Source organism: Hevea brasiliensis, chromosome 12 (assembly GCF_030052815.1).
Source record: "Hevea brasiliensis isolate MT/VB/25A 57/8 chromosome 12, ASM3005281v1, whole genome shotgun sequence".
NCBI lineage: Eukaryota > Viridiplantae > Streptophyta > Magnoliopsida > Malpighiales > Euphorbiaceae > Hevea > Hevea brasiliensis.
This window is the reverse complement of record NC_079504.1, coordinates 92,984,167-93,011,936: the sequence shown is the minus strand read 5'-3', so window position 1 is coordinate 93,011,936 and position 27,770 is coordinate 92,984,167.

Sequence of the window (27,770 nt, the reverse complement as noted above, 5' to 3'; positions counted from 1 at the left end):
AGAGAGCTAAGGGAGAGAGAAAACGGTTTGGAAGGGAAGAAGAAGACAATGAATTTTTTTTTTTTTTCTTTTCTTTTCTTTTATTTACTTATAGAAGACCCAAAAATCTAAATAAATAAATTAATTAATTATATTCTTTATGGCATCATGCATGAGGTCATGCATGATGTCATCACCTTTTGACTCTTCCATTTTCCATTTTCCTTTTTTTAATTTTTTAATTTTTTTATTAGTTCTTTAATTTAATTCTCGATTCTGAAATTTTCTTTTCTCTGATTTTATTTGACAGTTAGGTCAAGAGTCAGCTGTCGAGGTCAATTGACTAAATTGCCCCTCGCCGGTTCATCCCGGTTTGTAATTAATTCCATATTTCTTCCGACTCCCTGACCTAATTATTTGACTGGCTTAACAGTTCTTTTTCATGATTTTCTCTTTTCCACTGTGTTTATAAGGTTCTAAGGACCGCGGCATCACATTTTATTGTTCGAAATTTGAGTTTAAAACGACTTCGCAGTCGTTCCCGAGAAGGTCACTCATTGCTGTGACTCTCGTCTCGTTTAACTTCTTATGTTCTATTTTTCTTGTTTATACTTAACTAATTGGCAATTACTAATTATTTGTGTTTATGGCTTCTCTAGTTGTCTTAAGTGTGATTCTAATCCTCTTAATTGTTCAGACCGACACCGGTCACTGGAACAGTGAAATATACCAGGCTATACAAATAGGGGTGTTACATAAAATTCATATCATACTAGTTTTATTTTGACACTTGAATAAAATCAGTGTTTCAAAAATGATAATAAAAATTCGGCAAGGTGCCATCTGTATTTCGGACAAACTGTCCTTCTAAACCTGTTAAAAATAGTTCAATATGATAATCTCAATCTTCCAACTAATTTTTCAACCTCAAAATTTCATAGTTTTAAAATACAATCCATCATAATTTACATTAATCCAAACACTCTCCATAGGAGTTTAATAAGTACAAATTATTACAATCCTTAAAGTTTTATAATATAAAAATAACATAACAAAATGTCAAAATACAATTGATAGTCATTACACAAGATCCTAAGTCCTACCATGTATGCAGTGTAGTGCAGATGACTCTGGACTCCTGTGCAGATCTGATGTCTCACTCAGTCGTAGGTCTACTGGGCTCCCCAGCTGTGTCTCTAATACCTACGTGTAGCAAAAGCAATGTGCTAAGCAATTCTGCTTAGTGGTGCCAAATATAAAGAAATATACATTAAAATAAAATAAATGAATTGTTTATGAACTTATGACATCGATATTCTTTACAATTGCTGATTCTACTTTTATTTGCTAACATTTCATTTTTGCTAATTTTGGTGGTGCTGTATGTCAATAAACTGAATTTAGCTATTTGAATTTAATAATGCTTAAATTAACTGCCCGTGTAGCCTATACACTGACCAGACTGGATAAATGGATATACTGGCACTAGGTACCAAGTACCTCAAGCCGTCACACCATCGGTCACGAAGTGTCTCCCGGTGTACAAACAGTGTGGCTAAAAAGTCATATAGTCAATCAGGTGATAAGCCAAGTATAGTAACACCATCCGTATAGCCGTAAGCTATTAAAATCACAGTGCGGCATAATAAGCCGTAAAAACACAGTATGGCATAAAGCCATTTACAGAATAGCTGTCAGAATCCTATTGGCATGCCAACCTATCCAAACCAGTCAACTAGGCAAACTAGGGCATATTACAAATTGATTGTTTAATTCTTTATTTTTAGAGTTTACTAGTTATTATGTAATTCACAAGTTAATGCAAATGTTGACTTTTTTAGATATCATGGATAAGTTGATTCTAGTATCAACATATCACAAATTGTAATTCAATATACTGCCAATATAGTGCAATTTTCCCTTTTCACAAGTTGGCATTTATTGCCAAATTACTTCAAGCTTCATTGTATGTAAATGTCAAATTTTTAGTTTTAGTGTGCTATATTGGTCTAGCTTAATGTCCTATTTCTCTTGGTTTTTAGCTTCTGGTCAAAGAAGCAAAATTGTAGTTCTATGTCTCATTGAACTTTTGGCACAAATTTCAGGTCATTCTAAGTTGTATAGACCAAGATATGGTCAATTTACTAAAGCTGGACAGATAGAATCTTTAGTGTAAAATTTGGTCAATTTTAGGTCAAATTCAGTTCTGGCAGTTTTGGTACCCTAATTTGGGCAAGCAATTTGACTTGGTTCTCGCTATTTTTGAGCTTTGGTGTCTTCATAAGAATTGTAGCTCTATGTCTAAGCTTTCCATGGTAAAAATTTCAAGTCATTTGGACCTGTTTTGAGTGAGTTATGGTCATCTTAGTGACTACTATTAATATGGTAAAAAATTTGGGTTTGCACATTACCAATTCCGGATTAGGTCATTTTTAAGATCAGTTTCTAGGCAGAATTTTGGCAACATTTCTGCATGAAAGTTGGCTTATATTGTGTCTAGTTTCACCTCCCATTGGCCTCATACCAATTGGGGTCGCCAATTGTCACTTATAGTTCAATTTACCTACTGCCTTCACAACACACAATCTGCATATAAAGAACACTTCCAAATAATACTTCTCCTCCTCCTAAAACTACAAATACACATTCATAACACTTCTATACCATTCATCATATCTCATTCATGTCCATTTGGGCAGAATATACAAGTACTCCATGTACATTATACAAACCTAATTTCCAAAGTTAAATTCAACATACTATGTACATGAAAACACTTGATTATGACATATACCTCCCAACCATTACTTCACATACACTGCCCACAATTCATCTTCACTATAATTCATCAAGAAAATTCATGAAACCAAACACTAATTCATGAATTTAAAGGCTGCCAAAAGTGGCAGTGTGACACCCCTTACCCATCTACAGTATAGCCGAGTAAGATATGCCACACTGTGTATCGGAACACCCTATTTTATTTCAATTATTTTTAGTTTTCCTTATTTATTTATTTTTATAGTTATGAAGTACAATTTGTGAGATATCATTCATTTAAGTCATTTATTGAAACATAAATTCATTTGAGGTTCCACAAATTTTATAGAAAATCCAGCATAATACCGGCTAAAAACGAAGAAAATAGTTCTTCAAAACCTGTGAAAAACACTTCCAATATATTTTCAATCATTCCCAAACTTCATTTCATCAACAAAGTCTCAATATTTTTCAACAATAATTCCATTTCTCATTCATTCATTCCTCATGATATTCATATACAAATCATAAATAAATACTCAATTTTACATTCATAAACACAATTTCCACTATTTACCTTAATACAAAAATACATTACATAAGTCTCAATTACACATGAGAAAATAAAAGTTATTTACAAAATATCAAAATAAAACCTAGTGCCCTACCAATGCACTGATGACGGTGATGTAACACGGACACTATGCAGAGCTGCGGATGATCTCACCCAGTCTGTGGTCTATTGGGCTCTCTATCGGTCTCTCCAGAACCTACGCGTGGCAAAAAGCAATGCGCTAAGCAATAATGCTTAGTGGTGCCAATAAAAAAATAGAAAGAAATAATAGAAAATTAATATGAAGTACATGTTCTGACATCTTATGTAGATAATTTTTCGATCATTATTGGTAATCTTATTTATTTTGTACTTGTTATATTCATAATTTCATTAAATTAATTCACTTTCATTTTTTGTTGCCCAAGTAACCTATACTGGATGACTGGACTGGATAAATTGGTAAACTGGCACTGGGTATCAAGTACCTCAGGCCGTCACACCATCGATCACATATGTGTCTCCCGGTGTACAACAGAACAACTAATAAGCTGTAATAACATTAGGCACAAGGCTAAGTCTCAACACAATGTCAGAATGGCTAAAAGCCATGAAATCACAGAATGGCATAATGCCATATGCAGTACTGCTAACTGAACCCTATTGGCATGCCAACCTATCCAAGCCAATCTTGCTAGGTGTACTAGGGCATGTTACACTTTTAAACTTTACAATTCTTGAAATTTAGGTTTAGGTGTTACTATTCATTTCCTCAGTCAACTAAAATGTTGACTTTTGCATAGACAATAGGTACATTGGTTCTAATACTCTCAACATACCACATTTTGCATTCTAAAGTTATTAGTATTGGTTGCCAATACTATTTCTAAGCTTAGTGTTAATTATTCATAATTTTCAGATTTCAAGCCTTATGTTTACTGTTCCATTGGTCATTTGTACAGTAGGAATTTGGCAAAGTTGTCTTCATGAAAGTTGTTCCTTATTGTGTCTAGTTATATTTATTTTTTTGAATCACTGCATTTGGAGTTTTGTAGCTCAAGTTATGGCCTAAACACCATAACTGGCCGGATTGGACAGAATCCAAAATTCTGGGCAAAACTGGTTCTGCCAGATTTGGTAACCTAAGTTTGGTTGGCAATTTGACTGGGTTATGGTTAGAATTTGGATTTGTGTTCATCATGAAAGTTGTAGTTCTATGTCTCAAATTTCTGTTAAAAAATTTTCAGGTCAATTGGACCTTTTTACTATGAGTTATGACCAAATGAATAGACACTATTCATTTGGTCATTTTACCCAGGCAGAATGCAAGTTACCCGAATTAGGGCAATTTTTAGGCCAACTTGGTTTGGTTTTCTGGGCAGGGTTTCTTCACCAAAGTGGTGCCATTATGTGTCTAGTTTCATGTCCAATTAGCCTTGCACCAATTGAACCTCTATAACTCCATTTATAGCTGCCCAAACCTGCTGAACTCACATTCAAACCTGCAGGGCAGCTAAGGCAGCTCACCCAAATTCAAATACCAAGCCACAACTCACTTCATTTCTTCATCATAAACAGCCAAATGGTCACTAATTGACCATTTAAACTTTCATTCACCAACACATGAGCAAACCCTAAGTTTCTCCCAAACCCTAACTCCACAATTTCAATTTGTTCCATTTTCATATTTTCTAGTTTAGATTAATGTTGTAACAAAGAATATAAGAGAAAAATAAACAAAAGTGGCACTAACCTTCACTTAGTCACTTTCCAAGACTTAAAAACTTTACTTTCTTCCTTTTAAATTGCTGCCCAAGGCTTGCTCTAGTGGTGGGGATAATTTTTAATGAAGGCAAATTAGGGTTTTGAGGTGGTTTAAGGTGGGAATTGAAGCTTTGATAAGCTTTCAATGGTGGTTTGGGTGTGGGAGGTGTTTCGGCTGGTTTGGGTGAAGGAGATGAATCTGATTGCTTTTTTTTATTTTTGTCTCAATTATCCCTTTTTAATAGGTTAGCTTAATTGTGATTGGTGGGGAAAGGGTTGATGACATCATGTGATGTCAAAATTGTCATTTAATCTCATTTTCTTTCCTTTTCTTCTCTACTCATTTTCAATTTAATTTTTAGCAATATTTATTCACATTTTATGTCAAAATAATTATTTACTTAACTGGACAAGTCGGCCAAAAATCACCTCTGAAGGCGAAATGACCAAAATGCCCTCCGTTTGGCTTAACAGACTAAAATTGTCTGTACCAATTGAAAAATTTTTCTAAGCATTTTCTTGGCATCTAATGCCATAGGAACCTCAATGACCCTTCTCTCGAGTCCCAAAAATTATTTTTATGAATTTTCCCCCTGGTCTAGAGCTTCTAGTTGCGAGAACCGCAACTTCCCACTGGGTTACCCATCGCTAGGGCACTAGCTCATTTAACTTGGTTTTATTTTATTTCTAAAATTTTTCCTAAATTTTTCTTGTTAATATTTGAGTTAATTATAGTTCCTCACTTTAGTTTAAATATTTTTTTCGGACGTTCTAGCTGTCCGGACTGATACTGGTTATCGGAACAGTAGAATGTACGGAGTTACTACAGGGAGGGTGTTACAGGCAGTTTGCTAAGGTATACAAATTGCTTTCCAAACCCTTAATTTCAAGTACTCAATGTACATATACATGAAAACTAAATTACTACAACTTTAAAATGACTAAATCAACATTATTTTCCATCCATTAGAGGTAAGAAAAACTCAAGCAACATAGGTTTTCATGGCTGCCGAAATTGAACAATTCCATAACTTAATAAATTCTTTCATTCTCTTTACTATTCAACTCACCTCAACCTAAACATGAAGTTTACTAAAGCAAGGGAGGGGATTTGGACACTTACCTATTTTTGTAGCTTGCTCAAACCTCACCCAAACTTCTTCTTTTTGCTGCCAATGTCTTCCCCAAGCTGAGTATGCAAGGTTTAATGAAGGATTTATGGTGAAAGGGAGCTTGAATCATGAATGCATGGTGAGGAAGGGAGTTTGGCCATGGAGGTCTCCCATGGAGGAATTCAGTCACACTTCTAAAGGTTGAAGAAGATGAATTACTTCTATCCCATTTGTATTATTTAAGTCCCTTAAATTGTAGTTAGTGGAGCACATAAAATTTGTTTAATGTTTAATTAATTAAAGTTTCATTATTTGCACATTTACCTCATTTCTTTCACTATTTATATAATGTATCAGAATTTAGTTTTTTATGACATTTTTAAAGTGTAATACCATTTATTTTTAATGGAAATTAAGGTCAAAAGGCAACTCTAGAGGTCAAATGACCAAAATGCCCTGCTTCGGGTTGTATTCTCGATTTTTCGGCAACATCGATTTTTGTCTGTTTCTCAATTTTTTGTTTTTCTTTATACTAATTTATAAATTTTTCTTTGATATTTCTAGTGTCAATTATATTTCAATAAAACTTTAATTATGTCTTAAAATTTAATTCCGAGGGTTCTTCGTAGTCCTGGGATTGGCAATTGCCTTCGCCATAACTTCCCGGTGCGGTCACCCATCATTACGGTGTCGACTCGTTTAGCTTAGTTTCATTTTCTCTCTTTCATTTTTCTTTAATTTTTATTGTATTTTCTTTTTATTTATTTCATCATTATATGTCTGTTCACTATCATCGAAGTGTAGTTCTAGACATCCTGATTTGCTCAGACTGACATTAGGTCACCGGAGCAACAAAACATACAGAATACGTACAGGGAGGATGTTACAACTCTTCCCCTCTAAATAAAAATTTCATCCTCGAAATTTACCTGATGTGAAGAGCTGAGGGAACTATTGCTTCATTGTCTCCTCGCTCTCCCATGTTGCCTCTTCCGTGTTGTGGTGCCTCCATAGGATTTTCACTAGTCGAATTATCTTGTTTCTGAGCTCTTTTACCACTAGTGCCAAGATTTTAATCGGTTCTTATTCATATGTCAAGTCAGGTTGTACAACAATTTCTTCTGCTGAGATGACATGTGAAGGATCTGATCTGTATCTTCTGAGCATTGATACATGGAACACGTTATGTATTTTGTCTAGCTCAGGTGGTAAGGCTAATCTATAGGCTACTGGTCCCACACGTTCAATAATTTCATATGGGCCAATGAACCTAGGGCTTAATTTTCATTTTTCACGAATCTCAACACTTTCTTCCATGATGATACTTTGAGAAATACCTTCTCGCCAACTTCATACTCAATGTCCTTTCTTTTCAAGTCAGGATAAGATTTTTGTCAGTCCGAGGTAACTTTCAAATTGGCCTTCTGTCTGTTTTACCAGGTCTGGTCCCACTAGCTTATCTTCACCCAATTCAGTCCAACATACAGGTGTTCTACATTTTCTCCCATACAGCGCTTCATAGGGTGCCATTTGTATGCTAGCTTGATAGCTATTGTTGTATGCAACTTCTGCCAGTGGAAGGTATCTGTCCCAGCTTCCCTCAAACTCAATAACACAGCTCCTCAGCATATCCTCAAGGACCTATCACATATGTTCAGTTATTATTATCATTATCAGTTTAATTTATTGTTTGCAATAACTCAATGAGTTTCAAAATTTACCTGGATTATTCTTTCTGATTGCCCATCCATCTGAGGATGAAAAGCCATACTAAAATGGATTTGTGTGCCCAAGGATTCTTGTAATTTCTTCCAAAATCTAGATGTAAACCTCAGGTCTCTATCAGATATAATGGAAAGTGGAATTCCATGTAGTCTAACTATCTCACTGATGTACAATTCTGCTAGCTTTTCTAGTGAGCAGTCAGTTCTGACTAGCAAAAAATGTGCTAATTTGGTCAACCTATCCACAATCACCCATACTGCATCATGCTTCTTTTGAGTGAGAGGTAGACCACTGACAAAGTCCATAGTGACTCAGTCCCATTTCCATTCAGGTATGTTTATAGGCTGTAACAAACCTGATGGAACTTGATGTTCTGCTTTGACTTACTGACATGTCAAGCATCTAGTTACATAGCTAGCTATGTCCCTCTTCATACCCAACCACCAATATCAAAGTTTCAGGTCATGGTACATTTTTGTGCTTCCTGGGTGCATAGCATACACACTGTTATGTGCTTCTCTCAGAATATTGGTTTTCAATTCTTTATCATCTGGTACACATACTCTTTCTTTATAGTACAGGCACCCATTTTCTTTCACTTCATACTCAGTTTCCTTTCCCTCAGTGATTTTGCCCATAACAACCATTAATTTCTCATCTGTCTTCTACTCATCTTGTATTTGTTGTAACAGATTCGGCTTCACTTGTAACTCAGCCCAAATAACTCCGTCATGTAACATCCTCACTTTAGCTAGTCTGTACAGTCTAGTGTTCAAGCGACCAATGTCGGTCTGGGCAGCTAAAATGTTTGAAATTATAAATAGACTAGAGTGAGGAGTTATAAATAAATAAAATAATACTCATAAAAATCAAGGAAAATTTTTAGGAATGAAATGCACTAAGGTTAAATGAGCCATAACCCCAGTGATGAGTAACCCAAAGGGAAAGTTACGGTAAAGGCCGTTAGCAACCCTAGACTTGGGGAAAACTTCATGAAATAATTTTTGGGACCACAAGGAAGGATTATTGGGGTTCCCATGACAATAGAATGTTAAGAAAACACAAGGAAAATTTAATCAATTGGCACACACAATTTTGGCTCGTTAAGTCAAACGGAGGGCATTTTGGTAATTTCGTCTTCAGAAATGATTTTTGGCCAACTTGTCCAGTTAAATAAATAATTTATATGACATAAAATGTGAATAAATATTGTTAAAAATTTAATTGGAATTAAATAGGCAAGAAAAGGGTGGAAAATGAGAGAAATTAGACTTATGACATCATAATGATGTCATTATAATCCTCCCACCCAATCAAATGTTGACACATGGCACAAATTTATTTAAAAAGAGTTAATGGGCAGAAAAAGGAAAGAAAAAAAAATCAAAAGCTTCTTCTTTCTTCTTCAAGCCGAAACCCACTCTCTCCCATTGTCCACCATTATCAAGCTTCCCAAGCTTGATTTCTTTGGCTTTCCACCCATTAAAGCCTAAGTTCCCAACACAAAAATTTTCTCTTTCATCTTGGAGAATCTTTTGGGAGCAAAAAGAAGTGTAAAGGAAGAACTCTAGCAAGTTTGAATTTCACTCCATTAGAGGTTAGTGATTTAACTTGCTTTTCTCTTTCAATTCATGTTGAAGGAGTATGAATGAGTGTAAATTTACAAAGAAATTTAATAAATATCATGTGTATGCCCATCCCATATTTTCAGCATCCCTAGATGTGGTAAGGTTTTGATGATTTCATGGGACTAAAATGGTAGTATGGCTGCACTTATTATTAGTCTCTTAAGTGGAGTAATGAAATGCAAGTTAAAATGCATGGTTTGAGATAGTTGAGCTAGGGCTTGGACCCAAATTGAGACTTTGTTCATGTATTTGGCGAAAGAGAGTTTTAATGGTCAATTACCAACCATTGGACTTTGTGTGAATAAGAAATGAAGTGGTTTGTTTAGTGGAAATTGAAGTTAGTGTGGCAGCCCTTGGTGACCTGCAGGACTGGGCATGAGTCCAGCAGGTTCAGGTAGCAATAACTGGAGTTATAGAGGTTTAATTGGTGCAAGGCCAATTAGACATGAAACTAGACACATAATGGCACAACTTTGGTGAAGAAACCATGCCCAAAAAACCAAACTAAGTTGACCTAAAGATTGCCCTAATCTGGGTGACCTGCATTCTACCTGGGCAAAATCACTAAATAAACAGTATTTATTCATTTGGTCATAACTCTGCGTAAAAAGGTCCAATTGACCTAAAATTTTACCAAAAAATAGTTGAGACATATACCTACAACTTTCATGAAGAAACCTAACCCAAATTTTGACCATAACATGTTTAAAAGGTGACCTGAAGTCACTACACAAAACACTGTAGATTTAGTCAGTCCAGAAAATCTGGGAAGTTGGCAATCCGGCCAGTCATGGTATGTAGGCCATAACTTGAGCTACAAAACTCCAAAATGAGTGATTCAAAAAAAGAAATGTAACTAGAAAAAATAAGGAACAACTTTCATGTTGAAAACTTTGCCAAATTTCCACTGCAAAAATGACTAATGGAACAGTAAATACAAAGCTTGAAATCTGAAAATTTTGAACAATTAACATAAAGCTTGGAAATGGTATTGGCAACCAATACCAACAATTTTCAAATGCAAAATATAGTATGTTGGGAATATTATAACCAATGTACCTATTATCCATGCAAAAGTCAACATTTTTGTTGACTAATAAAATGAATAATAACACCTAAACTTGAATTTCAAGAATTGTATAATTTAAGAGTGTAACATGCCCTAGTACACCTAGCAAGATTGGTTTGGATAGGTTGGCATGCCAATAGAGTTTTGTTAGCAGTACTATATATGGCTTCATGCCATTCTGTATTTTATGGCCTCACGTGCCATTCTGTGATAAAATAGCCTTTGGCTATGTTAATTGAGTATTTATACTTGAATTTTATCCCTGATGATTATTATAGCTTATTAGCTGTTCTGTTGCACACCAGGAGACACAATGTGACCGATGGTGTGATAGTCCAAGGTACTTAGTACCCAAAGGTCGGTTACCCGCTTATCCATCCACCAACTAGTAGGGGTTACTCAGGCAATGATAATGAATCTTACAAAATTTTAATCGAATAATACTGCAATAAATGCTAGAAATTAAGTCTACCTAAAATGTAAACATACATTCTACATATTTATGTTATTTTAGTTATTTTATTTTATATTGTCACCACTAAGCAAAATTGCTTAGTGCGTCACTTTTGCCACGCGCAGGTACTGGAGACATAGCTGGAGAGTGTAGCAGACCTCATACTGGGTGAACTTTCAGAGCTCCATACAGAGTCCAGAGTCACCTATCATTTGCAGTGCATTTGGTAGGACATTAGGCCACTTTGGTATTTTGGTATTTTTTGCATTTTGGAAACTTTTGTAAGGTATATTATAAACTCATGTAATTATGCTTTTGATGTAATTATCTATGAACTATGTTCAGTAATAAATGTGAGTATTTCTTATTGGATTGAGCATGATATGAAATGAATTGAATTTTGAGATACTGATGTGATTTGAGAAATTGTTGAAAATATATTAGTGGTTGACTGAGATTGAAATTATGATTATATTGGAAGTATTTTTAACAGATTCAGAAGAACTGTTTTTCCAATTTACAGCCGGCACTCTGCTGAATTTTCTATAAAATTTGTGAAAAACTTAGATTAATTAAAAATTGTGAATAAATGAATTAAAAAGGGTAAATTGTAATAGAAATATGAATTGGTGCTCCGGCACACTGTGTAGCATATCTTGCTCGGCTACACTGTAGACGGGTAAGGGGTGTCATATTTAGTGATATCAGAGCATCGGTTTAGGCATTTCTGGGCCTAAATAGAGTGCATACCATTGCATTGCATTTGTAAGTGTTGAGGTGACACTGATGCAGATCTGTTTATTTTGTTATTTTGATCAGGATATGGATCTTGCTTCTCAAAGAGCAGTTGATGATGAGGTGGAGAGTCGTGCTCCACCAAGGGCTGAATCTGGGGGCAGGGGAGAATCTGTTCCACCAGCAGCTGAGGTACCTGCCCAAACTCAGTTTGCATTATTTCAGCAAATGACCGACTTTTACCGACAAATGATGGGAGCAATTTCACCACCACAACCACAGCCACAACCTCCACCAGCACCACAGAAGTCCCATCTGGAGAAACTGCGAAAACATGGGGCTGTGGATTTCTTTGGGAAGAAGGAGGATGATCCCATGACAGTGGAAAACTGGTTGGATAGAACAATCAAAGTGCTGAAACAGCTTAATTGCACCCCCGAGCAGAACCAGTAGGGTGTTGTGTCCCTACTTCAGTGTAACACCCCTATGTTTGGTAGTGCATTCTACTGTTCCTGTGACTAGTGTTGTCCGGACAACTAGGATGCCTAGAACTACACTTAAATATGGATGAGTAGACATAAAATAATGAAATACAAGAAAAGAAAATACAAGAAAAATAAAGGAAAAATAATAGCAATTAAATGTAACCAAGTTAAACGAACCGAGAACCCTAGTGATGGGTGACCGCACCAGGAAGTTGCGGCGTAGACCGTTGACTAGCCCTGGACCATGGAAAACCCTGGAAAATATTTTCAGACTTAAATAGACACCTATTGAAGTATAAATATCGTTAGAAATATCAAAGAAAAATTAATTAATTAGTACAAAGAAAAACGGGAAATCGAGAAAATGACAAAACTCGGTGTTACCAAAAAATCGGGAATGCAACCCGATCAGTGGCATTGTGGTCATTTGACACCCCGAGTTGTCTTTTGACCTAAATGTCCATTAAAAATAAATGATGTTACACTTGGAAAATGTCATGAAAAATTAAATTGGTGGTACATAGTTTAAATAGCAAAAGATAGGAGTTAAATGTGAGAATTTGGAACTTTAGAATAAATAAACATTAAATCTTCACTTAGTGCACCACTCACTCCACTTAAGTGGACCACTGCACATCTTTTGGGCAAAAAGAATTCATCTTCTTCAACCTTGCCAAGACCAACCGAATCCAAGAAGCAAAGAAACCTCCATGGTCGCATTTTCCCAAGCTTCATGCAAGCATGTTTAAGCCATTTTTCCCCTAAGTTCCTTCATTAACCTTGCTCCCCACATCACAAGGAAGAATTAGATAGAAATTTTAAGAATTTTAGTGAAGGTTTTGAAGAATTTCAAAAGTGGTAAGTATGTATTTTTTATGCTTATTTCATTAAACCTTGAATGGATGTTATGGGTAGTTGAATTGTGGTAGGATTTTTGAAGTTTGATGAGTTAAGGGAGAGGTCCATTTTTGGCAGCCATGGAACTTCAATAAGAGCAGTTTATCCTTGCATGTAAATGGTAGATTAAAGTGTTGATGTAAGTATTTATGTGTGTAGGAATAAATTGGATAATATATATTAGATGTATGTGATAGTACACTTGATTTTGGAAGCTTGGAAACTAATTGGAGGAAATGTACAAAGCGAAAACTTGAAGTGTAGATCAAAATATATTATTTCATGGTTTGGTTTATAGAATTATATTATTGAATTATGGTGCTTGTTATGGCAGCTTGTATATGTGTATAAAGGTTTGAGTTTGAACATGTAAATGAGCTTGTCATGTGGTTAAATTGTTTGTAATTTGAACTTGGAAAATTCTGTACTATAATATGCATATTGAGTGTGGTTACAAGTTTCCAAGATGACCAACAATGTGAAGTAAAATGTGTTTATGTTATGGTACAAACCAGAATTGGCATGGATGTGTAACTTGATAAGTGTTGAATGTGTAATTGGTAAAGGGTGAATAATATGCAATAGGGCAGTGTAGGTTTTGGCTTAGAACCTTAAGTGTGTGACTCCAATTGGTATGAGACCAATTGAAGGTGAAACTAGGCATAAAATGTGCCAACTTTTATGAAGGAAGCTTACCAAAATTCTACTTGGAAGGTGACTTGAAAAATGACCAAATCCGGAATAGTGCTTTGAAAGCCTGAAAATTGACCATTTGGGCAGTAGTTAGTATTTTGGCCATAACTCACTCAAAACAGGTCCAATTGACCTGAAATTTTTACCATGAATAGTGAAGACATATATCTACAACTCTTATGAAGACACCAACACCCAGAAATGACCATAAGCAAGCCAAATAGCTTACACAAGTTCAGGTCCAAAAACTGGCCGAACCAAAAGTGACCTAAAAATGACCTAAACCTACCATTTTGGTACATTCTGTCCAGCATTGGTAGATTGACCATAACTTGGTCTACATAACTCAGAATGACCTGAAATTTTGCCCCGCGTGCAATAAGACATAGACCTACAAGTTTGTAGTTTTGACCGAAACCCCAAAATCGAGGGAACTAGGTCATCCGGCTAGGTCAAATTAGTGTACCAGAATCCGACAAATTGCAATAAAATGCACTATACATGAAAATGAATTGGGTAATATGTACCAACACTAAAATGCCATAAAATATGAGACATTGGTAACATTAAAACCTAATTCACCTAGACTGCATCGAGGGTCAACATCTTAGGTTGACTAAGGAAATAATAGAATTCAATAAATTAAGTATTAAGCCTTATTGTTAGAGACTGTTTAAATGAGTACTGAAACACTTCAAATTGTGTGTTTCAGTTAGCAAAGACTCAGGAAAGGGGAAGGAAACACTGAGTCAGGGCCAATAGACAGTTATCAGAGGTTTGTGCACAACAGTTATTTCTTTTAAATTTTTCAATTGAAATAAATTATGACTATTTTTATATTATTGTTTTAAATTGTGGAAATGTGTTTGAATGGATACTTATTGCTTGAAAAGCATTGTAAATGGTTTGAAATTGTGAAAAATTGTTTGATTGATATTTGATGGATACTTATTGATTGAAAAGCATTGCAAATGGTTTGAAACCACAGCTATCATGTATATTGATTGAATTCCTCGCTAGCTTGTGTAGTGGGACGAATTGAATTCCCTCTCTGGTTGAAATGTTGAGGTGTGTACCTGTTGAGGACGAATAGAATGAGTACTCATATTATTGCTAGCTAGCTATATTATTCTTCATTAGCTATCGGCTTTTGGGACGAATTGAATTCCTCACTAGCCATTGGCTTTTGGGACGAATTGAACTTTAGAACATGATTAAGCTGTGTGTATGATTTATTGATATTCATTGTGATATTGTGAAATGGAGTTTAAATTCTTATTGACATTCACTGTCTTTGAATTTAACTATGGTTTTAAGTATTCACTATTTATATGACTTATGATTTGTGATTTAAAGTTATATTTGGTTAATGTTGTGCACCACTGAGACAATGGCTCAGCGATAGCTTTTCATTGCTATCGCAGGTAGATAGACTGACAGGGCAGCAGACTAGGCTGCTAATATTATACTGAGAGATCATCGGGTATATTGAGTGTACCATATTTTACATTTTGTATTGTAATGTATGTTCACTATATGTGTATAGTGTTCTTCGTTTTGAGCAGTTGTAAATTAAAATTGTACATTGAAGTTGTAAAATAAATTGTAAATTATTTTGGTTTGTAAATATTGTGATATATTTCTTTTATCTCAGCCTTTGAAAACACTGAAAAATTATTGTGGATTTGAGTTGACAAATGTTGAGAAACATATTGTGTTGATTAAATGTTACAGTTTGAGATTGAGAAATATATTTGAAGTGCTTTTTACAGGTTTTTGAAGAACTATTTTATTCAAAATACAGATGGCACTCCACTAAAATTTTTATAGAAATTACTAATAATTCAAATGGGTTAGCTGTTTCACTTCAGTTTTAAAAAATTTTTTTTTAACACTTATAAATAGTGCTCACCACTGTAAAAAGAAGTAAGAAAAGTTTTAAAATCCCTTGTAGTGTATTTAATGGGTTATCAGTAGACGAAGTTGATAATTTATTATGTATACTACGGGATCATGTTATGCCTTACAGAGGGGTAGGGTGTGACATTTTTAAGTGGTATCAGAGCTAGTTTTTAAATTCTTTTTTCACTTGTAATTTAAATATTCTTTCTTCATAGTACAATTACTCAATGTCATTGTTTGATACATACAGTACATTACATTATAAATATGCACTAACGGGAGGAAATCTCCTTGTGTTATTTGTTCGGGAGGTCTAAGACCCTTGAATTGACTATGGAAGAGGGTGATCGTTCAGTCGATCAATCAATAGAGGCTGAGGTACAAGGGGATGCCCCAGCCCTACACAATGTGAGTGCTAGCATCATTGATTGCATTGCTATTTCATGTACAAAAATGGACTTTGAGCTAGTAACAAGTCCGCTAGGACAAGAGGTCAGGTTAATAGAATGTATAGGAATTGTTCTTTGGTGATCCAAGGACATACTTTTCTATCTGATCTCATTGAAATGCCCTTCAGAGATTATGATATCATCTTGGGCATGGATTGGTTAGCCAGGCATCACGCCATGATTGATCAGAGGTCAAGACAAGTCACTTTTGGTCTCCTCAAGATGCTGATGTGGTAATGCATAGGGAGAGGCAGTTATTACCATCAAACATCATTTCGGCTGTACTAGCCAGAAAAATGATCAGAAAAGGGTGTGAAGCATACTTAGCACATGTGGTAGACACCCATGTGAGGAGTTCAGCATTGACATCCCTACAGTATATGACTTTTCAGATGTGTTTCCTGATGAATTGTCAGGATTACCTCCAGAAAGAGAGGTGCAGTTTGAAATTAATGTTATGTCTAGTATGGATCCAATCTCCATAACACCATACAGAAAGGCACCAGCAGAGTTGAAGGAGTTAAAGGCACAATTGCAAGAACTACTTGAAAAGGGCTTCATCCGCCCTAGTGTCTCACCTTGGGGAGCGCCAGTGTTGTTTGTTAAGAAGAAAGATGGCACCCTCCGCTTATGTATTGACTACTGGCAGTTAAATAAGGTGACAATAAAGAACATGTAACACCCTCTCGGTAGCAACTCCGTACATTCTACTGTTCCGGTGACCGGTGTCAGTCCGGACAGCTAGAACGTCCGGAAAAATATTTAAACTAAAGTCAGGAACCATAATTAAGTCAAATATTAATAAGAAAAATTTAGAAAAAATTTTTGAAATAAAATACAACCAAGTTAAACGAGCTGGTGCCCAAGCGATGGGTAACCAGAGTGAAGTTGCGGTTCTCGCAACGAGGAGCCCTAGACCCTAGGAAAAATTCATAAAATAATTTTTGGGACTCCAGAGAAGGGTCATTAAGGTTCCTATGGCATTAGAATGCCAAGAAAATATTTAGAAAAATTTTTCAATCGGTACAGACAATTTTGACCCGTTAAGCCAAACGGAGGGCATTTTGGTCATTTCGCCTTCACAGGTGATTTTTGGCCGACTTGTCCAGTTAAGTAAATTATTATTATGATCTAAAATATGAATAAATAATGCTAAAAATTAAATTGAAAATGAGTAGAGAAGAGAAGAAAAAAAATGGAAGAAAATACCAATTATGACATCATATGATGTCATTAAACACTTACCCACCAATCACATTTAGTCAATACTTAAATTAACTAATAAAATATATATAAGAATACAACAAAAGCTCCTAAAATTCCAGCAGCCATCATCTTCACAAAGCTCACCCGTAGCTTTCAAATTCCATAGCCAAACCTCCATTGATTTTCAACCAAAGCTTCATTTCTCTCCTCTTTTCACCATAATTCCTCCTACTCCTTTCACTAAAAATTATAGCCACACCAAGGAGAAGTGTTTGGCAGCCAAGAAAACAAAAGAAAGTGAAGAATTAACAAGAGAAAATTCTGCCACTAAGGTTAGTGCTATATCTCTCCATTTTTCTCTTTAAATTTGAAGTTAGGTATATGGATTTAGTTAGAAATTCATGAAATCAAAAGAACATATCCATGTATGGACCACTTAAAAATTGTTGGCAGCCTTAGTGATGGAAGTTTTGATGAGTGTTGAATGAATTTAAGTTGTATATGGGTGGTCTTGAACATGAGTATGAGACATAAACATCATTAAGTATGTTGAATTGATGTATGTGCATTAATGGTTATTTGAGAATTAGGGTTTTAGAGAGAAATTTGGACTTTGTGTATGTGATGTTGAAAGAACATTTTAATGGTCAATTAGTGACCATTTGAGGTAAGTTGACCATAATTTGAAGTGCATTAGAGGGTTACAAAGAGTTTTGGTAGGCTGCCTAAAGACAACAGAAATGAGGCTGTGAGTCCAGCCTGTTTGGACTGCCATATCTTTGGCTGTGTAGGTCCAATTGGTGTTTGGCCAATTGGACATGAAACTAGACTTATAATGGCACATTTTTGCTGAAGAAACCATGCCCAAAAGACCAAAGCAAGTGGACCAAAAGTTGGCCCCAATCCGGGTACCCTGTAAGCCAATTCTGCAGAATGACCAAATGAACAGTAACGGTTCATTTGGCCATAACTCACTATAGAAATGGTCAATTGACCTGAAATTTTTACAGAAATAAGATAAGACATAAAAAAACAACTTTCATGAAGAAACCTACTCCAAATTATGACCAGAACCTATCCAACAAGGTAGTGGCAATCACTGTTCATGGTACTGTAGATTTGGTAAATTCTGCAGAATTGAAATCCGGCCAGCTGTGGTTTTTGGACCATATCTGGAGCTACAAAACTCCAAATGGAGTGATTCAAAAAAATAAATTCAACTAGACAAAATAAGGAACAACTTTCATGTTTACCATTTCCTCAAATTCCCACTGCAACAGGACCCAATGGAACAGTAAAGTTGGGTCACAAAAACTGAAAATTCTGCTCTCTTGGTTTTAGGTTTGGAAATGGATTTGGTGGTTAATTTCAACAAGTTTTAAATGTAAAATGTGGTACATTGGGAGTGTTAAAACCAATGTACCTATTTTCCATCCAAAAGTCAACATTTTTGTTGACCAATGAGGTGAATAGTGACACCAAAAATTGAAATTTAAAATGTGAAATTAGAAATGCATCTAGGGGACTTTAAATTGCAATTGGCAATTAATACTAGCAAATGTAAAACTCAAAATGTGGGATCTTGGTGTAATTAGAACTAATATATCCATTAAGTAGAAAAAGTCAACATTTTGGTTGACTAGTAAGGTGAATAGTAGTCAAAATAATTAGCAAATTAAGATGAAGACCTAGAATCAATTCTAAGCTTAATGCTTAGAATGGTATGACAAATGTGGACTATGCATCTTAGTCAAAATTGTTAAAAGGAAATTAAGAGCATAAATTTGAAGCCCATGAAATTTTCATGGATTATTGGAAACATGAAAAATAAGTCATCTAATTGATGTAAATAGATAGTTAGGGCTTATATGCCCATCACAAATGGAATTCATAAAATATTAATAACTCAACTTGAAATATAAAATTTGCAATTACATAAGTAGATTCTTGAATGTATAAATGAGAAAAGGAAAAATGTTTTGAATACAATGGTACATGTGAACCATTGTTTAGAATTGTGATTAATATGAATAACATAAAGAATGAATAAATGAACCATATTAATGTATGAATGAGACATTAGTTCTCATTATTGTAGAAAGGAGAAGTATTTTGAGTAAAATGGTATAAAAGGATAATTGACGTGAATTGTGATTATATAAATGATCAAATGAATGTATGAATTATAATTGAAATTTATCATGAAATAATAAAGTCATAAAACACAATATATTAATATTTAATGATATTATGTGCCCTTGTATTACCTAGACATGTGTGTCAGATTGGATAGTTTGGCATGCGAATAGGGTATTGTTTTAGCAGTACTGCGAAAGGCTAGGCTTTATGCCTGTATTCATGGCTTTATGCCCGTATTCATGGCTTTGTGCCCACATTCATGGAATTATGCCAACATTCATGGCTTCTACGCCCGATTATGTGTTATCATGGCTTTCTAGCCATACTGACTGCATACGTGGTTGACGTTCTGCGTCCCATGGTATGACGGCCCGAGGCACCTAGGTGTCCAGTGCCAACGACCCGTTATCCAGTTTAGTCAGCCTGTCATAGGTTACTTGGGCAGTGAAATTTATTGAGATAAGTTAAGAATATTAGCAATTTAAAATATTAGAAATTAAATAAAATAAATGAGTAAGATGACCTAAAATAAATTAGAATAGTTATTTATTAGAAAGAATTGAAATGAACTGGACAGATATTAAAATTTACTTATTATGAGATAATCTGAGATAACCTAGCAAGTATTGGGAAAATGCTAAAAGATTAGTAAAGAAAATTATAAAATAAATAAATATTGCAAATGAGACTTATATAATAATATAAGCATAAATTTATTATTTTCAGATCATTTTTTTTTCTTGTACATTATTATCAGTACATTGGCGAAATAAACGCCCAAAGAAGACTAAATTAGGATAAAACATATTAAATTTTAGAAACCGCATGTGAAGTATAAATAGATCTTAATTATTTGAATGATGTTTTATTTCTATCTTTATTTGTATATTATTTCCTTGTTATATTATTGCACCACTAAGCAGCAATGCTTAGCGCAATGGAATTGTTTCCTCGCAGTAATCAAGCTAGAACCCACCGGACGCTTGATCGAAATTTTGAGAGTTCAGATCTGCAGAGTGTCAAAGGTTGTCACCTCCTCAGCAATGCATGTAGATAGGGCTCACATTAAGCATATCATGTATTTTGTGTATGTTAATTATTTCTTATATTGTAATATAATTAGCAAATTGTAATTAATTTGTATATCATGTAAATTATGAAATTTTGTAATTATTTTGTAAATTATGTAAATTAAGGAAATTTGAAAATTTTGCTTATGTAAATTGAGAATGTTTACATATGAATTGAGTACGAATGGAAATGTATGGAAATGATTATGAAATTGAGTTATATGAATGAGATGTGAATTATGAGAATGATTGATGAGATAATTATGATTAGCATGGATAAGATTTTATTTTAGAAATATTATTGAAATTTTCAAACAGGTAAATAGTAAAATACGTCAACTGGTAATAAAATAGGGGAAACTCACTGGTTTCTGTCAAGAATAATTAATATTAAAATATAAAGAGATCAAAATATGAAAGGAATAAAGTAAGATAAGATAGGGTGCTCCGGCACCGAATGTAGCACACTTTGCTCGGCTACACTGTAGTCGGGTGAGGGGTGTTACAGAACAGATATCCATTGCCTCACATTGATAATTTGTTTGATCAGTTGAAGGGTGCAGCTGTATTCTCTAAAATTGATTTGCGATCTGGTTATTATCAGTTGAAAGTGCAAGAGCAGAGTATTCCAAAAACTACTTTCAGAACTCGGTATGGCCACTATGAGTTTCTAGTAATGCCATTCAGGTTAACTAAAGCTCCAGCTGCTTTTATGGATCTGATGAACACTATCTTCAGACCATATCTCGACCAATTTGTGGTGGTGTTTATTGATGATATTTTGATATATTCGAAGAATGCAGAGGAGCATGACAGACATCTGCGGATTGTACTGCAGACTTTAAGGGAGAAATAGATATACACCAAATTGTCGAAATGTGAATTTTGGCTGAAAGAAATCTCCTTCTTGGAACATGTTGTGTCAACTGAAGGGATCAAGGTAGATTCCAGCAAGGTAGAAGCTATCCTTAATTAGAAGCCACCCAGGAATATCACAGAAATTCGCAGTTTTCTGGGTTTAGCTAGATATTACCGCCGGTTTGTGAAAGGGTTTTCTATGTTATCTTCTCCACTGGCCAAGCTGCTTCGGAAAGATGTAAAATTTCAGTGGACAGATAAATGCCAGCAAAGTTTTGATGAGTTGAAGAGGTGTTTGACTGAAGCTCCAGTCCTTACATTACCTACCCCGGGTAAAGAATACACAGTTTATAGTGATGCTTCTCACAATGGGTTAGGTCGTAATCGATGCAAGATTGGAATGTCATTGCTTATGCATCACGCCAGCTGAAACCGCATGAGAGGAAGTACCCAACACATGATTTGGAGCTAGCAGCTATTGTTTTTGCACTGAAGATCTAGAGACACTATTTGTATGGGGAGAAATGCTACATTTACACAGATCACAAGAGCTTGAAGTACTTAGGCACCTAGAACGAATTGAATTTGAGGCAGAGGAGATGGTTAGAACTGATTAAATACTATGATTGTTTAATAGACTATCAGCCAGGGAAAGCAAATGTGGTGGCTGATGCCTTAAGTCGCAAGATTATGGCAAGTCTTAGAGTTTCTCCTTTGTCCATGGTACATGAATTGAAAGTACAGCATGCTAGTTTGGAGATTGATGATGAGGGACAGACAGTAGTTGCATGGCATATACAGCCAGTGTTGATTGATCAGATCAGAATGGCTATTCAGAATGATGAAAAATATCAGAAGCTACTGAAAGAAGTCCAGCAGGGCAAGAAACCTGAATTCTCTGTGAGAGATGATGGTTTACTACTACATCAGGGCAGAATGTGCGTTCCTAATGATGTTGAATTGAGAAGGATCATTATGAAGGAAGCACATGAGTCTCTTTTTGCTATGCACCTTGGTGGAACTAAAATGTACAGATGGCTAAAAGAGCATTACTAGTCGATGGGTATAAAGAGGGATATAGCTAAATTTGTTTCCAAATGCCTAACTTATCAGCAAGTAAAGGCATAATATCAAGTTCCAGCTGGTTTGTTACATCCATTGCCAGTACCAGAGTGAAAATGGGAACGGATAACTATGGATTTTGTTACGGGACTTCTGAGGACACAGAATAGTCATGATGCAATATGGTTTATAATTGACAGACTAACCAAGTCTGCTCACTTTTTGCTAGTTCGGATGGATTATAGCCTGGAGAGATTGGCCAAATTGTACATAAATGAGATTATAAGACTGCATGGAGTGCCAGTATCAATTGTATCTAACAGAGATCCTAGGTTCACTTCTAGATTCTAGGGTAGTCTTCAGAGAGCCCTAGGAACTAGATTGAACTTCAGCACAGCATTCCACCCACAGATAGATGGCCAGTCTGAGAGGGTAATTCAGATATTGGAGGATATGCTACGAGCTTGTGTGATTGAGTTTGAAGGTAGTTGGGATACACACTTGCCTTTGATTGAGTTTGCTTGTAACAACAGCTACCAATCAAGCATTGGGATGCCTCCATATGAAGCTTTGTGTAACACCCCTATGTTCGGTAGTGTGTTTTACTGTTCCAGTGACTAGTGTTGTCCAGAAAGCTAGGATGCCTAGAACTACACTTAAATATTGATGAGGAGACATAAAATAATGAAATACAAGAAAAGAAAAGACAAGAAAAACAAAGGAAAAATAATAGCAATGAAATGTAACCAAGTTAAACGAGTCGAGAACCCTAGTGATGGGTGACCGCACCGGAAAGTTACGGCGTGGACCGTTGACTAGCCTTGGACCGCGGAGAACCCTAGAAAATATTTTTAAGACTTAAGTAGACATCTATTGAAGTATAAATATCATTAGAAATATCAAAGAAAAATTAATTAATTAGTACAAAAAAAATGGGAAATTGAGAAAACGATAAAACTCGGTGTTACCGAAAAATTGGGAATGCAACCCGAACAGGGGTATTGTGGTCATTTGACACCCCGAGTTGTCTTTTGACCTAAATTTCCATTAAAAATAAATGATGCTACACTTGGAAAATTTTATGAAAAATTTAATTGGTGGTACATGAATTAAATAGCAAAAGATCGGAGCTTAATGTGAGAATTTGGAAATTTAAGAATAAACAAACATTAAATCTCCACTTAGTGGTCCACTAACACCTAAAGTGGACCATTAACCTTCATTTTGGACAGCAAAAACTTACCTTCTTCAACCTCTCAAAAACCAGCCGAAATACTCCCAAAGAATCCTCCATGGCCGAATTCATGCAAGCTTCCATTGCCCATGATCCAAGCCATTTTTCCACTTAATTCCTTCACTAAAGTTGTTCTACACAACTTGGGCAGTAGATAGGCAGCAAGAAGATCAAGTTTTGGTGAGGTTTTAAAGAGTTTCAAAAGTGGTAAGTATGTATTTTTTATGCTTGTTTCATTAAACTTGGTATGGATGTTATGGGTAGTTGAATTATGGAAGGATTTTTGAAGTTTGATGAGTTAAGGGAGAGGTCCATTTTTGGCAGCCATGGAACTTCAATAAGGGCAGTTTATCTTTGCATATAAATGGTAGATTAAAGTGTTGATGTAAGTGTTCATGTGTGTAGGAATAAATTGGATAATGTATACTAAATGTATATGTGGAAGTACACTTGATTTTGGAAGCTTGGAAGCTAATTGGAGAGATGTAACAATCGGCAATTTGAAGTGTGGACCAAAATATGTTATTTCATGGTTTGGTTTATGGAATTATATTATTGAATTATGGTGCTTGTTATGGCAGCATATATATGTGTATAAGGGTTTGAATGTGGACATGTAAATGAGATAGGTTATGTGGTTAAATTGTTTGTAACTTGGACTTGGAAAATTATGTACTATAATGTGCATATTGAGTGTGGTTATAAGCTGCCAAAATGACCAGCAATGTGAAGTAAAATGTGTTTATGTTATGGTACAAACCAGAATTGGCATGGATGTATAACTTGGTAATGTTAAATGTGTCCTTTGGTTTGTGATGAAGAGTGTATAGCAGGGCAGTGTGTGTTTTAGCTTAGAACCTTAAGTGTGTGGCTCCAATTGGTATAAGACTAATTGGAGGTGAAACTAGGCACAAAATGTGCCAACTTTCATGAAGGAAGCTTACCAAAATTCTGCTTAGAAGGTGACTTGAAAAATGACCAAATCCGAATTAGTGCATTGAAAGCTTGAAAATTGACCATTTGGGCAGCAGTTAGTTTTTTTGCCATAACTCACTCAAAACAGGTCCAATTGACCTGAAATGTTTACCACGAATAGTTGAGACATATATCTACAATTCTTATGAAGACACTAAAGCTCAAAAATGGCCAGAACCAAGTCAAATAACTTGCACAAGTTCAGGTCCAAAAACAGGCCGAACCAAAAGTGACCTAAAAATGACCTAAAGTGACCATTTTGGTACATTCTAACCAGCATTAGTAAATTGACCATAACTTGGTCTACACAACTCAGAATGACCTGAAATTTTACCCCGCGTGCAATAAGACATAGATCTACAAGTTTGTAGTTTTGATCGAAACCCGAAAACCAAGGGAACTAGGTCATCCGGCTAGGTCAAATTAGTATACCGAAATCCGACAAATTGCAATAAAATGCAATATACATGAAAATGAATTGGGTAACATGTACCAACACTAAAAGGCTATTAAATATGACACATTGGTAACATTAAAACCTAATTGACCTATACTGCATCGAGGTTCAACATATTAGGTTGACTAAGGAAATAATAGAATTCAATAAATTAATTATTGAACCTTATTGTTAGAGACAGTTTAAATGAGTACTGAAACACTTCAAATTGTGTGTTTCAGTTAGTAAAGACTCAGGGAAAGGGAAGGAAATGCTGAGTCAGGGCTAAGAGGCATATATCAGAGGTTTGTGCATAATAGTTATTTCTTTTGAATTTTTCAATTGAAATAAATTATGATTATTTGCATGTTATTGTTTTAAATTGTGTTTGTGCACAATAATTTTGATTTCTCATTTTCTACTTAAAAATTTAATTGAACATTATAGTTTTAAATTGTGTTTGTGCATAATATTTTTTATATTCACTGCTTTTACCAGAAAATTTATTTGGAGAAATGAGTTATGAATAATTTTTGATTGTTTTGGCTTTGAGAATATTATTTGAAAGTTATTGTGTTGCCTACTTTGCAAATGGAAATTTTGAGAAAAAAATGTGATTTGTGGTTTGTATGAAATACTGTGATTTGAAATCATCTTGATTCACACTTCGCATGACAATGTTACTATGTTCCTCCTCCATTTATGGGGTGAGTGTGATTACATTCCTCCCTCTTTGACTTGTCAGTCTGAGGTGAGTATGGATGAGTACTCATTATTTAGCTAGCTTCCTCCCTCAATAATTTCGATTATTGGGGTGAGTGTGTCTTGTCGTGGTGTACAACACGGCATGTGTGGAAAAATTGTGTCATGGCCTAAATTGTGTTGTTGATTGGCAAAACTATATTATTCAGTTATTTGATCAAATTGTGTTATTGATTGGAAAAATTGTATTATTCAGTTATTTGATCAAATGGTGTTATTGATTGACAAAACTGTATTATTTAGTTATTTGATCAAATGGTGTTATTGATTGGCAAAACTGTGTTATTCAATTGTTTGATCAAATTTGTGTTATATGAACTTTGTAAATTGTGAAATGGAATTGTGAATTATTTGATTTGTGAATTATCAATAAAAGATTTATATATCGCAATTCAAATTGTTATTGTGCACCACTGAGTAAATTTTACTCAGCGATAGCTTTTCATTGCTGTCGCAGGTAGACAGACTGACAGGGCAGTAGACTAGGCTGCTAATGCTATATTGAGAGTTCATCGGGTATATTGAGTATACCATATTTTGCATTTTGTATTGTAATGTATGTTCACTGTATGTATTTAGTGTTCTTGGTTTTGAGCAGTTGTAAATTAAAATTGTACGTTAAAGTTGTAAACTAAATTTGTAAATTATTTTGGTTTGTAAATATTGTGATATATTTCTTTTATCTCAGCTTTTGAAAACACTTGAAAATTATTGTGGATTAAGTAGACAAATGTTAAGAAACTTATTGTGTTGATTTGGATGTTGGAGTTTGTGATTGAGAAATATATTTGAAGTGCTTTTTACAGGTTTTTGAAGAACTGTTTTATTCAAAATACAGATGGCACTCTGCCAAAATTTTTTTCAGAAATTATTAATTCTTCAAATGTGTTAGCTATTTCACTTCAGTAAAAGGAACTTTTTAACACCTGTAAATAGTGCTCACCACTGTAAAAAAGAAGTAAGAAAAGTTTTGAAATCCCTTGTAGTGTATTTAATGGATTATCAGTAGGCGAAGTTGGTAATTCATTAGGTATACTACGGGATCATGTTATGCCTTACAGAGGGGTAGGGTGTGACACTTTGTGTGGCAGGAAGTGCAGAACACCCCTATGTTGGGAATGAAGTTGGTGAAAGGAAAGATGATTGGGCCAGAAATTGTTCAGCAGACAGAGGAAAAGATCAGATTGATCAAAGATTGACTCAAGGCTACATCAGACCGTCAGAAGTCTTATGTTGATCTGAAGAGAAGAGATATAGAATATGCAGTGGGTGATAAGGTATTCCTCAAAATTTCTCCTTGGAAGAGGATTATGAGATTTGGCAGAAAGGGGAAACTGAGTCCTCGTTTCATCGAACCATATGAGGTTCTGGAAAGAGTGGGTCATTTGGCATATCGGTTGGCATTACCTCCAAAGCTAGAAAGGATACACAGTGTCTTCCATGTGTCCATGTTAAGGAGGTACAGATCTGACCCATCTCATGTACTATCAGTTGAAGAGATTGTGGTAAATCTAGACCTCTCATATGAGGAAGAACCCATAGAAATTCTAGCATATGAGGTGAAGCAGCTGAGGAATAAATAGATACACCTGGTTAAAGTGCTGTGGAACCATCATTCAGGCCAGGAAGCTACTTGGGAACGTGAAGAGGATATGAGGAGACAGCACCCACAGCTATTCAGAGACTAATGCTAGGTAAAATTTCGAGACAAAATTTATTTTAAGGGGGGGAGAATTATAATACCCCTATGTTCGATAGTGCGTTCTACTGTTCCTGTGACCAGTGTTGTCCGGACAGCTAGGATGCCTAGAACTACACTTAGA